This window comes from Ambystoma mexicanum, unplaced genomic scaffold (genome assembly GCF_040938575.1).
Source record: "Ambystoma mexicanum isolate Mex_15411 unplaced genomic scaffold, UKY_AmexF1_1 Mex_scaf4, whole genome shotgun sequence".
In the NCBI taxonomy this organism is placed as follows: domain Eukaryota; kingdom Metazoa; phylum Chordata; class Amphibia; order Caudata; family Ambystomatidae; genus Ambystoma; species Ambystoma mexicanum.
Genome location: NW_027182455.1, coordinates 893779 through 906794, shown reverse-complemented (window position 1 = coordinate 906794; position 13016 = coordinate 893779). Strand labels below are relative to the sequence as shown.

Here is a 13016-nt window from a genome sequence, read left to right as displayed (position 1 = left end):
CCCCATGGGGAGCTGATCTCTGCATTTATATTCTATAGGCTTGCCTGGCAGGGGACAGTGCCTCGCCTATTCAGCCCTAACGGTGGCGCTGCCCCTGGCTAGCTGGGGAGGGGCAGCGTCACCATTAAGGCTGAAAGGGTGAGGCCCGCTGGAAGCTGAGGCCGTTTTCCTGAAGACTGAAACTCCCACGAATCCGTGGGAGCTTCAGTATTTAGAAAACAAGGACTCTGCTTCCAACGGCCTCATGTTTTCTCCGTAATGGTGGTGCCGGGCCACAGGCATCTCTGGCTTAAAGGGATGCCTCGCAGGTGCGGCGCCACCATTATGGCTGAAAGGCATTTTTTTTCTGAAGCCTGAAGCTCTCACACACGAGCGAGATCTTCAGGCTTTAGAAAAAAAGCCCTTTCTTGTAGTGGCCGGGGCTACCAGGGCAGATTAGTGTGCCCGGCAGGGCCTCTACTCAAAACGGGATTTCGGAGCCTGCCAGGGCCCAGCAGCACTTAAAGCCTTGCATGCCGATGTCTGCCAGCAGCATGGTGCTGCCCCATATCAAAGTTTATCCCGGCGCTGCCCCATATCACAGTTTGCAGATGTCCTTGCTGGTCACACATCTATGAAAGATGCTGCACCTTCCACCATTGTGAAAATGAAAATAAAATGGAGGCATGCCTAAGCCTCCTTTGAGATCACTCTGCAGCTCCAGCAAAAGTCACACAGACGCGTGACAGTAGGCCTGATTGGTTATAAATACGTTAAACAAGCCACTATTGGATTCCATCCGTGTACTTCTACAGAAATGAACACTTTGTGCATTGGGATCTGTATGGCACAGCATTTCCAGTCGTCATGCCAACCACCAAGACTGCTTTTTCTAGTAGCAATGTTTTGGCGAAATTTGGTGGCTTACTTAACCAAAAAGCACCTAAACCAAAAATGAGTTTAAGTGCTTTTGGAATGAGGCTGTAGATGATTAGGACTGGAGGTCTAGTCGAGGGCATTCCAGATGAACGTTGCAGATCCCAAGTGCTTTTTAATTGGAGTGGTACTTCTAGCCTTGCTGTATCGTGGCTTCAGACCTCTGGCCTCCTTAGAGATGTTCTACTTTTCTGCATGGTACTATGGAGCATTCATTTGCATATCTCTAAATGGCAAGCATTTTTCATGTGTATTCCTGCTTCCAGTGGTAACAAATACTAGCTTTTTGTTGCATCGTGCAATTAAGGATAAAGTAAGGGAGGAACAAGGAGTCTTTGTAGAATTAACCTTTGAGACACATTCGATCGCTGATTTGATTAATGCAGATTTATACTGGAGTAGAAGATGCGTGTAAAAATGTGGTTTATGTGGGAGATGCAAATGATTCTGGAGGTTTTAAACAAATTCTTCTGCTTTGAAAATAGCAGGACCATGAGGAGTTTCTGATGAGGTCATGCCTCAATGATGAAATTATACAATTGTGTCTCGCAGCGTACATTTTACTTCTTCCCATTGTGACATCCAAACACATACTCAAGGTAACCCACTCACTTCTCTCACTAAGACTGGTCCTTGCAGTCACACGCGGGAAGAAGGCCAAACGTACTGTATATGTCCGACCACTTCCAAACAGAAGCGGAAACCAACGCATTTTTTGTTGGGCAGAAAATCTAAAAGGTGGTCGAACACACACAGGCCAGTGGAAAGCATAAAGGTATGCAAAAATAACACGCAGCGAATCCTCCACAAAGCCAGCAGCAAAGGAAAATAATCAGATCCGATTTCGAACCATTGGTCAGCCATGCTGACATGGAGACGCTTACGCTCATGCTGGCATGTGGACAACTTGCAACATTACAACAGTATTCATCATCAGGCCTAGTTCTATTAAAGGAATAGTGCGCTCATAAATATTATTGTCCCAAGGGTTTGGGCATGTGTATTTTAGCATACGTGGAACGATCGTACAAACATTTCCTATGTACTTTACCGTAGTTATTCACGTTTGAACACATGCAAAATCAGGCAGCCAGAAGGGCGCGGCCATTTTGTGATAATCTTATCCATTGCCGCATCGCCCAAGCAGGACTGCCCTGGCGGCACAAATTCATATGCCCCGCCCCCGAGGCTGACATCACTAGACACCTATCATCCATTTCACAATGCCAAAGCACATCTTGTGTCAACGTTCTCTGCGCTTCAGCTAATGACGTGTCGCCATGGAAATGGCAGGACGCCTCTTTCCTCTCCAAGTATAAAAAGACTGCTTCACAACAGACAACATCATATTTTCTTTTCCATTCGTCTCACTGTCTTTCTTTGAGTATTCTGTGCCTCGTTTCTGTGCTCTGGTCAGCTACCTTTGTTGCTTGTAGCCCATGCAAACAGATACCAGTACCATTACTATAAATTATTTTCGTTTCCCACACAATGGCAACAATACAGCCCTACCAGTATGAGCCGGAGTATTCCGAGGCGGAATTACTCGAAGGAGAAAGATGCGGAAACGATGGGGCTTCGGACAACAGTTGGGAGGATGATTCAACAGATGAAGAGCCTGAGCCTAGTCGCATGGACAGCGTTTCCACCTGGGCCACCTGCAATCAGTGCGCGCTGATGCCAACCGAGGAGAACTGCTGCTGCCGAGAAAACTCGGGATGCTTGTCCTACATATCGGAAGGCGAGACACGGCCGCAATGCGTTACCGAGCTGCCAGACTTCGGGGCAGCCTGTCTCACACGGTCCGTGTGGAGGATTATGATGGTGCTTATGCACAAAGTTTGCGCAACAGTTAATCCTCGGAATCCAAGTAACGAGAAGGTACACTCTGGTTGTGATGACACTTAGGCCACTAATATTTCATGTTGTCTCCCATATTGTCGTAACTTCAATACATCATTGTCAAACCAATTTAGTCTTGCAATTCTCTAGTAATAGTCGTATAATAGTCGTTCAATATTTTACAGTGTCTAGGTAGCATTTGTGCTGGCAACAATGCCATTGGATACAAGAATTGTCATTGTCAACTAAGGTTTAATACACTTATCTTGGTCATTTAAAAACAGTTTGTATCTTTCTCTTTCACAGGTGGTACATGCTGGTGGCCTATCGTTTGTTTACATGGTGGCTTCATGGGAGGCTTGGACACCGCCTGTGTCGTTGGTGTCATTAGAGACACATTCCCCAGTGACAACCCTCAATACAGGGGATTTTCCCTCACTGTGCTGCAACCTGAACTTTACAATGTGTAGTACATTTGTGCCATACAATTATGAAACAAAATAAAGCACAAAAGAACTTTTATGAATGGTTGTTTCAGTTGTTCAGTGAATCAAGTGCGTCTCCATTCAGCAGTGTTCCGGGCCTTGTCTGCACGCCTCAGGCCCATCCATCCCCCCTACATTAGCAAAGGCAGTTGGCACCAGTCGATGTGCGCTGCCAAAGGGGGCTGGCAGGGGCGGAAACGGCCAAGGTGCCAAACACCATGTACACATCAAAGGTATCTTACGCCCAGGGGCCATAGTACACATGCCCTCCACAGACCCAGTGTCTCCAGGCAGGATCCCCTGAAGTAGGTTGTGCCCCTGCAATCCACATAAGTGTGTCTCCATTCAGCAGTGTTCCGGGCCTTGTCTGCACGCCTCGGGCCCATCCATCCCCCCTCCATTATCAAAGGCAGTTGGCACCAGTGGATGTGCGCTGCCAAAGGGGGCTGGCAGGGGTGGGAACGACCAAGGTGCCAAAACACCATGCACACATCAAAGGTGTCTTACGCCCAGGGGCCATTGTACACATGTCCTCCTCAGACCCCGTGTCTCCAGGTAGGATCCCGCTAAGTAGGCGGCGCCCCTGAAATCCTCATAAAACCATGACATATATACATCATTCATTCACATACACACCCTCTTTTCTAATTATTTATAAACCACTTGATATTTATCATGAGAACTTCTTTGAGCACTGCAAGTCAACTCGTGAACGTGCTGAACCTCGGTGACCACTGCGAGTCAGCTCGTTGTCATGCTACCTGTGAACATCTCCCTGTTCTCCTGCCACTAACTACCCTGCTTGCTGAATCTAAATGTCTGTTGGTCAAGCTAAGGGCAGGTCACCTAATCATATCTCCTTGATCTATTTCGAACGAACATACCCAGTAGTGTTATGTTCATTCGTCTCATTGTCATTGACTTGAGTTTAATTTGTTATGTTATCGATAAATCAATTGTCATCAGTGTCAATTGGCATCGAATTGCATCCTTGGCGACCGTGTCTATAAGTAATATGTTCTGATTTTCGTCACATGAATGAATTGTTTATCAAAGTTATCCAATAATACAGCCGGCCACGCTACATTGGTTTTGCTGTGGTGACCAAAACATACCTTGCATAGAAGAATGTATGGTATAATTCCTTCTTTCTCACATTTTTATGCAAAGTAATTTTCTAATAATGTTGATTTTTTTGTTGTTGCAGAATTTCTAACAATGCCTGCCTGTGCGATTTTCTGTTTCCCTTCTAAGACCCATGAGAAATCTGAAGGCACTACAATGCATGTATTCCCAAAGAGTATACATCGAATAAGAGAATGGGTCAGATATTGCGGATATGCACCAGCAGAGCTTGAAAGTAGAGTCAAAGAAGTCTTGGAGGACAAGAGGGGTGATTGATTCTGCATCTGCAGCCTGCACTTTACCCCGAATATGTATGACCCATCCATGTACACAAAGAAGAATCAACTCAGAACGACTCGAAAATTGCTCCAAAATGCAATTCCGACTCTATTCGTTCACATGCCACCTCAGTTGAGTCACGGTTCCGGATTTAACTGTAGCCCTTGGGGTAGTGAACAGGTAACTAAATGGACGGATTGGTGTTTTAGGTGTAAATGTCCCTTATAATACTTTTCATATATACAAGATTGTATTGCTTTTTAAATAAAGACCATTTTGCTAAACATCTGTCCTTGGTTTTAGAAGCCTCATAGAAAATTGATTTATGGGCACAGATAACTATGCTATAGTGTCCTTTGAAAGAAGCATAATGTTTTTGTAATCTGTCTCCTTAAATGACAATTTTTAAGATCAGCATTTCTAAATCAAATAATATTTTCCCTTTACAACTCCACGACTATGCACTGAATATCAAGGAGCAAGATTCAGCATCCATGTCTTGCCTGGAGTCAACAACCACTTTGAGCGCGTATCAGGTAGTCTTACTTAGCTATTCAGCTCCGGAATTGTTTTCTGCATGGAAGCTGAGATAATCTGATCATATTTACGTATCATGCCATTTGTTTACACAAGGTTTCATTCGTGGTTTGCTATTGATATGCACCAATGTCTGCGTCACAATGTGTGTGTTCAATTTCAATTTTTTCATCCATACTAATACAAGTACTGTGTTTCAGGGAGATGGTGAGGCTTCGACTACAATTACATCATCCCTTGTAGTTGATCCAGAGTCAGAGGTATGCGTACTAACAGTTCCCTTAAATGAAAGAAAGTCGGTCCTAGATCTGATACTTTTAGACAGTGACAATATTAGAAACAAGCCGTTTTTGCAAATTGCTTGCGTGCAACATTTCGAACAATTTGAGATAATCTGATCATATTTACGTATTGTGCCATTCGTTTACACAAAGTTTAATTCGTGCTTTGCTATTGATATGTACCAATGTCTGCGTCACAATGTGTGTGTTCACAGGTAGATGCTGAAGCTTCGACTACAATTACATCATCCCTTGTTGTTGATCCAGAGCCAGAGGTAGGCGTACTGACAGTTCCCTCGAATGAAAGAGAGTCGGTCCTAGATCTACTACTATTAGACAATGACAATATTAGAAACAAGCAATGACTTATTTTAAATGGAAACTCTTTTCTAGAGATTGTTAGGAAAGACGTCTTAATTGTGGGTAATTTTCCTTCCATGTGGCAACCCCTAAACTTTTTGCTGTTGTTTTCACCAGGATCTAGACTTTGCCAGAGAAGTGCAGCCTTCTGCCGCACTCCTCTGGGCTTTCGCTCCATTCTTACAGGGAAACTGACATGCCCTTAAGACAGTCAGTACCGGGAAACGTTGTTTTCCGTAGTTTCTTTATCATGTTGCAGCTTTCGAGCGGGCACTGTAAGCTAAGTTACTGCTCTCTTGGGTCTCTAGTCTTCTACAGACCCTAGATACTCTCTTTGGATTGTTAATGAACGGTGCAAGTGAATCACGGACGGGACTGGTGGCAGCGATCGTTTCTTTGTGTTTTTGAGCTCCTTTTGGCGTTTAAGCGTGTTTCTCGCGCTTAGCCCAAAATGGTGGCCTGGCTCCCAAAATGGCCAGACCACGAGGCTCTTTGTCCTGTCCATTGACCGTCTTGCCCCCTTCACCTTCCCCCAGGTCGAGTCGAACCGGGGCCTTCCTTATTTGGGCATGTACTTTCCCGCGAAACACAGATGCTTTCGCGGGCTTCTACAGGTCTTGTGTGTGCTCCAGGATGTGGGCTGGGATGTCTGGTCCCAATACACATCCTGGGTGCCAGAGAGTCTAGTGTGGTGTGAATGCCTGGGACCTCCGTGGTCCGTGATAGGTCCACGTATGGTGTGCGTGTTTTGTGAGCAGATCTCCCATTGGGTCCCCTCTGTTTTGGCGCAAAGGGAACCGTGGATAAGAGGGGGCTGGAAACACCACTACAATGTCGACCTCCTGAGTTCTCACAAACAAAGGAATACAGGAGCCAAATATCCTGCAACTATGAGGCTGAAGCGAGGAATCGCTGGTGACCAGCTGAAGGACTGCTACTCTGCACTGCTGTTGCTTGGTGAAACCCTTTCTACCTCTGATCGAACGAGAAGGCCTGTACTGGTACTTCGACCCCTTGGAATAGTGGGAACAACTATTCTCGCCATCTTCACCATCTCCTGCACGTAAGCCTTCGGAAGTATCTCTGGGCCATCCAGCAGACTGACCAACCTACCCAGGAGTCTTGCTCTGCAACCGCCGTCAGGTTGTGTTGTATTACGAGTCCTTGTCACTCTCACACGATTCGTACACTTGGCATTCCCAGGTCTGAAGTGAGTAGTGTACATTTGGCTGAAATACACACGGCCGCTCCGTTGCCCTGCTGTGGTAACAATCTGTGCGGGTTCACTGTGTTTGGGACATCCTCAACTCAACTTCTGCTGCTGCGGAATCTACACGACGCCGAGACGTCCCCTGCTCGTATCCGAACCTGCCAGCACTGAAACTGACGCGGAGAAGCCTGGGTCTGCCTGCATCGGGGACCGGTGAGTAGCCTCGCTAGGAACTGGTCGCCCTCCTGCAGTAGCCCACAGCTTTTCCCCGCTGTGTCTAACAGCACGCCTTTCCGTACTCGCGCTCTGCTTCTGCCCCCAGTGGAGGCTGCTCTTGAGTCGCGGAGCTCTGTTCATCTTCATTTGTTCACCGAACTGAACTGCCTGATTCCCTCGAGGAGACTCCCCCTTTTGCCCATTGGCACCAGCGTGTGCAGGTACTTTTGAGCACAAGGCTCCACTTTTCGTAGGGCTCGGACCTCCTTTTAGTTAGGTGCCTCTGAAGGCGGACTGGGTCTAATTATTATTCGCACTGCCTGTTTTCCTCCCCATCTAGGTGGTCTACACATTTCGTGCGTCTAACTCGTTAGACTCGTTTGTATTTGTATATATATTGTATTGGATTGGTATGTGTTGGTTTACTTGAGTTTTATTGTGATTTCTCGCTACGGTCAATGTTACAAAGGCCTTGTAATAAATGTGTCTATATTTTTAATATAACACCTGCTTGGAGTAATTTGTAAGTGTCCTTGCTTTGTGTGCTCATTGCAGGCTTTCAGTCACCCTCACCCCTCTTGAGACCTAGTCTTGACCGCCGCGATCGCTATCCTGATTGGTCTGGCTTGTCCAGAGGTTACCCTGTTCCAAGAAACTAGGCTGGCCTTCTGAACCTCTGCCCCTCCGGAACAGAGTTCAGAAATCCATCTTAACAGGGATGCATACAAGATCCTGATATAGAAGAGGAGGAACGTGGATCTGAGTCGGTGGACCAGCTTGCTGTTGCGGACGTTACAGTAAAGAAGTTTTCAACGAAAAGCAAGAACGATAAGGTAATTTATAAACAATTTCAATTTTTAAACAGTGTTTTTTGCTGGGGCCTTCATAAAATACTTTTTTTAAATTGTCCAATACTGTATGTTGGATTTTACATCTTTTTCCAACCGTCTTCTATTTGCCCGATGGTGTACGGACTATACAGACACAGACAGCGACACGAATGAGACATGCTGCTTGCCAAACTGATTTCACCATGGAGCAACTATTAATTGAGGCGTAGCGTGTTCAGACTCGAGATGCATTTGCCCAATGGCCAGAAAATGAATTTAATGTGACCGGCGAAGCCAGCAAAGTGTTTTTGGACCTTTGCTACAATGCGACTGCTCCACCAGATGAAGATGAAACTGAATGTATTGAAGATGCTTTTGAATTAGTCGCAGACCATTTGACACAATCGACACCTGCCAAAAAAGGGCCACCCAAAAATCAATCGACATTGATGATCTCTCCGATTCACGTTCAAGTAACAGACGCTGAAATGACAGACTGAAGCATCAATACAATTGACCGAGGAAATAGACAAAGATCTCGACTACAGTATGTCCAGTTTGGCTGATATGTCAACCACAGTTCAGTCAGAAACAACATCAATGCAGGATGAGAATCTAATAAAGGAGACCAAATACATAGTATTCGACAGCAGCTTGATGGAGATTATAAAGATGCTGAAATGTGTGCATTCAGTGAGAGGGTAAGTATGTGGGAAGCCATTGGTGAATGTGACTCGTCTATCACAAGGCAGTAACCTCAAAATACATGCCACCTGTGAAAAGATCCATGAAAAGTGCAGCAACTTTACTTTTCAGTGGCTCTAGTTTCATTAAGTTGTCCAGTTTCTGTCCATTTGTGGGACTCCATTTCATTTCTAAAACGCAGTACTACAAATATCAACGTCAATATCTATTCCCTGCCAATAGTGAAGCTTGGAAAATTGAACAATTGTCTATTCAAAGTACATTTTTCGAAAAACATTTCAGGCTAGCTGGCGATGGACAGTGTGACAGCCCCGGATTTTCAGCAAAGAACTGCACATACCACTTTCAGGACATGGAAAGTAAATAAATTGTGAGTTTGGTGGTCGTGCAGGTGTCCGAATGTAAATCCTCTGTGGCCATGGAGAAACTTGCTTTTATAAAATCACTGAAGATCTACAATCGAGGGGAATGCAAATCGAACTCATAGCCACGGACAGACAAGTTTCAATAGCCAAGACAATGAGAGAGCAGTTTCCAAATATTCGCCATCAATTTGATGTATGGCACGTTGCCAAATCCATCAATAAAAAAAATCTCAGCTGCAGGGAAAAAAAAAGGTTCTGAAAGTATTTCACAGTGGTCCCAGTCTTTCAGCAACCATCTTTGGTGGAGCTTCAAAACTTGTGATGGGTCTGTGGAAAACTAGAAAAATGGCGGTTACTAATGCACCACTGTTCCAACTTTCACTCTTGGACAGAAAACCAACATTTCCACCAATGTGAACATGGCCCTTTGTCGCCAGAGCAGGAACGGAAGAAGTGGTTGATATCATCTTCACCTGCACACAAAGTCCTTGAGAAGATTGTGTTTGATAAAACTCTATCAAGAGATCTGAAGGGACTGACAGAATTCTGTCACACAGGAGATTTGGAGGTGTTCCACAATATGTGCCTAAAGTACAGGCCAAAGAGATTGCATTTCGGCATTGAAGAGATGAAATATAGGACTTTACTAGCGGTATTAGCGCATAACGAGAATGCAGGCCGTGAACAATGGAGGATTGTCGGAAACCTTTGGATGCTTCGCTACACTATGGCCTTTACGAAAAGAAGCAAAAAATGGGTGGTCAAGCCAGTATATGCGGAAATGGAATTTGATTTTGTGAAAGATCTTATTATTAATGTTTTGGAGATGCATAATCACGGAATTGCACGCTATTTTGTTACAAGTACACATAAATTGCCACAAAACATTGCCAACGTTTCCTGTCCACCTAAAGCAGAGCTCGTGAAACAGTTCAAATCCAGGTGCAAATGATTACCATCTGTTTTTTATCAACAACGTTTTTATGAAGTGTCCTTATCAACAATGTTTTTATGAAGTGTCCAAATAAAGTATCCAATTTGTCTTTTAAAATGTATCATCTTTGTTCATTTTTGTTTTCAAATAGTACCATTTTTACGATTGCCATACAATGTAACGCTGTGCTTTCACAGTTCACAGTTTCGTCGAGCTACAGTGGGACCTTCACTGATCGTGGGAGGACCAGATGGATAACAGTGTGAAAGAAACTTTGGGGTTAGGCAGTTGCCTTACCATACAGTTGCCCAAATAGCTGAATAACTGCTCGTCCCACAAAAAGGATGAGACCTAGGCTACATAAGATACTCGGCACGCAAGAAGTACTGACTGTGAACAAAACAGCGCATCAAAGTGCGTTGTTGGTGAGAAATAGAGGCCGTGACATAAGCAGAGGTGGGGCTATTGCTAGACACACTGACTCCATTTTGTGTACCCTCGACTCTAATTTTGGAGTATGGCGCATTCTGTCATTTCAAAGTATCCCCTACCCCTCAGCAGCGCCACGAACAGCGAGCAAGGACAGCCCCCACATTTATCCTACTGTGCTCGTGTTTCACAATTCCAGTTCTCATGGATGCAATGAGACAAGATGTTGCAAACTAAGAATGTATCTTCATTCTGAGTGAAGGTCACCAGCTTTGAATTTTTGCTTGCGAGCTGAGGAAGACCACGCATCGCACACGCAGTAGAAGGTTCAATTGTTTTTTGACCTGGAGAGAAAGGGACCATTCCAAAAGGAATTGAATTAAAGGAGGGGTGTAATAACATAAAATATGATAAGGTTATACATTCCAAAACTGGACTAAGGAACATGTAAGTTCAGTTTATGAAAAATCGTTGATCCGAACGGAGTCTGCGTTACGGTCTGCGTTACGCCAAGAGAATGTAAATGGCGAATATAATGTAAGTTTGACTTTCGACGATTTTATACCCGGACGAGTCAACTTATGATTAGCTGACCGTTATTGCTGAGTTACATTGTACTGGTTTGTTCTGTGTGGCATATTGCAATGAAACTCAAGTACAACCTTTGTGTGTACTGGTCTTTCTAACGTGCACATGGGCAGTCCAGCATCGAGATGCATGTAGACCACCACTCGGTTCCCCCAGGTTCAACGCTAATATTTCATTAAAATGCCATCTATGCGCACCTCGAATTGTAGCGTCCGCTTCCGCATCCCGTTTAGAGCCGAACATACTCCATAGCACAAACCTCCGAAGCAAATTGTGGAGTACTTTCCACGTTGTTTTCTCTCTGTTCACATTGTTTCATGTCTTTGCTAATCGTTAGTTTTAACACAATGCCAAATTAATAAGTAAAATGATAAATTGTAATAAAGATCGGCTACTGAGACACATTTCTATTATGTTTTCCAAACAGGTACATACTGCCATTCTGCGATTGTCATCGATTCCAGATACCAACTGATAGCTTTTTCAACCGGCAGCTGCAGATACATATCAATAGCTGGATATATTTGACTCTTTTTTGGGACGTTCGACAAGGGCCGATATGCCCTTACGCGGTACCAGCGATTAGGAGCAACATAACAACCTTTAGGTGGTCTAGCGCCAAGTTGATGCACAAGCCTTGCAATTCACCATGCGACCAAAGCGCTTCTTTTACCCAAAACAAACACCTTGTGTACCCAAAAGGAACACTGCGTGACTCACGATAAACATTTGCAGATCGAGAGCAAAGAACAAAATTCCAATTTGATTTAATATGGCAATCGCCGGATGCTCTCGGAGCGTTTAATGTGAAATAAAAGTACTTTACAAATTGTACAGTCTTGCTGTTTCCTTTTAAAGTAGAGTTTAATATTCCGAATTGTGATGCGCTGTTTTGTGAGACGATGTATGTTGATTTCCGGTTTCTGTGTCACGTCACGCAGGTGATGTCCGGGCGCTTTTGGATACGCTGCCCAGTAACGTCACAGAGAAAGGTAGAGAATATCACTAGGTTTGGTGAAGTCAGGCTCAGGGGCGGGCATATGAATTAGTGCCGCCAGGGTAGTCCTGTTTGGGCGATGCAGCAACGGATAAGATTATCACAAAATGGCCGCGCCCTGCTGCCTGATTTCGCATGTGTACAGGCGTGAAAAACTATGGTAAGGTACATAGGAAATGTTTGTACGATCGATCCACGTATGCTTAAAAACAGATGCCCAAACCCTCGGGACAATAATATTTATGAGCGCACTATTCCTTTAATAAAAGCGCACTATCTTGTAAACATTTTCCTCCCCAGCCAGTGATTGCTATGTTACACACTGTGATGCTCGAGCTAAAACATGGCGCTGGTGCGCAATGCATACTGGGGGCACTCAGAGCCATAATGGATATTTATCCATGCCTCAGTGGAAAGCTGCACTTGCTTTGCGAAACAACATGTTTTCAACGTTATTCGCTGCTGGACCTGGAATGCAGGCCTTCTCAGCCAAGGACACAGCGCTGGGAAAGCTAAGATCTGCAGGTGCCGGCTGGTACCTGATAACAGGGTTTGTTGTGGTCTGTTATGCCTGCGCCAAGGTTTCGAGATGAGTTACAGGAGAGGGAAGCGCTCTGCTCCTTGAGGTTACTGTCGGTTGACCCGGCTGGCAATCAACGGTCACTCATCAATGCGCAAGCGCCATTGCCAGAAGGTTCAAGAAATTGCCACCCCTTTTTGAGGAGTGCATACATGCGGAACCCCTCAACGGTCAGACGGGATAAGCACAAAGACCTCAGTCGGAGGGGGGACGCCTTGTTCCGACATACCTGTGGGCTGTTGTGCTCCCGGCCTGGCTGTTACCGGGGTCTTCCAGCCGCTTCTGGCGAGATGAGGGATTCAGTTACGCCCATGGTGATGTATTCCTGCTAACCTAAT

General features: G+C 45.0%; 1 protein-coding gene across 1 annotated transcript in view; it reads right to left on the bottom strand.

The window, feature by feature from the left end:
• LOC138559123 (microtubule-associated proteins 1A/1B light chain 3A) overlaps positions 1-13016 on the bottom strand; it is a 397199-nt gene that overhangs the window by 105831 nt on the left and 278352 nt on the right. The window lies entirely within an intron of this gene.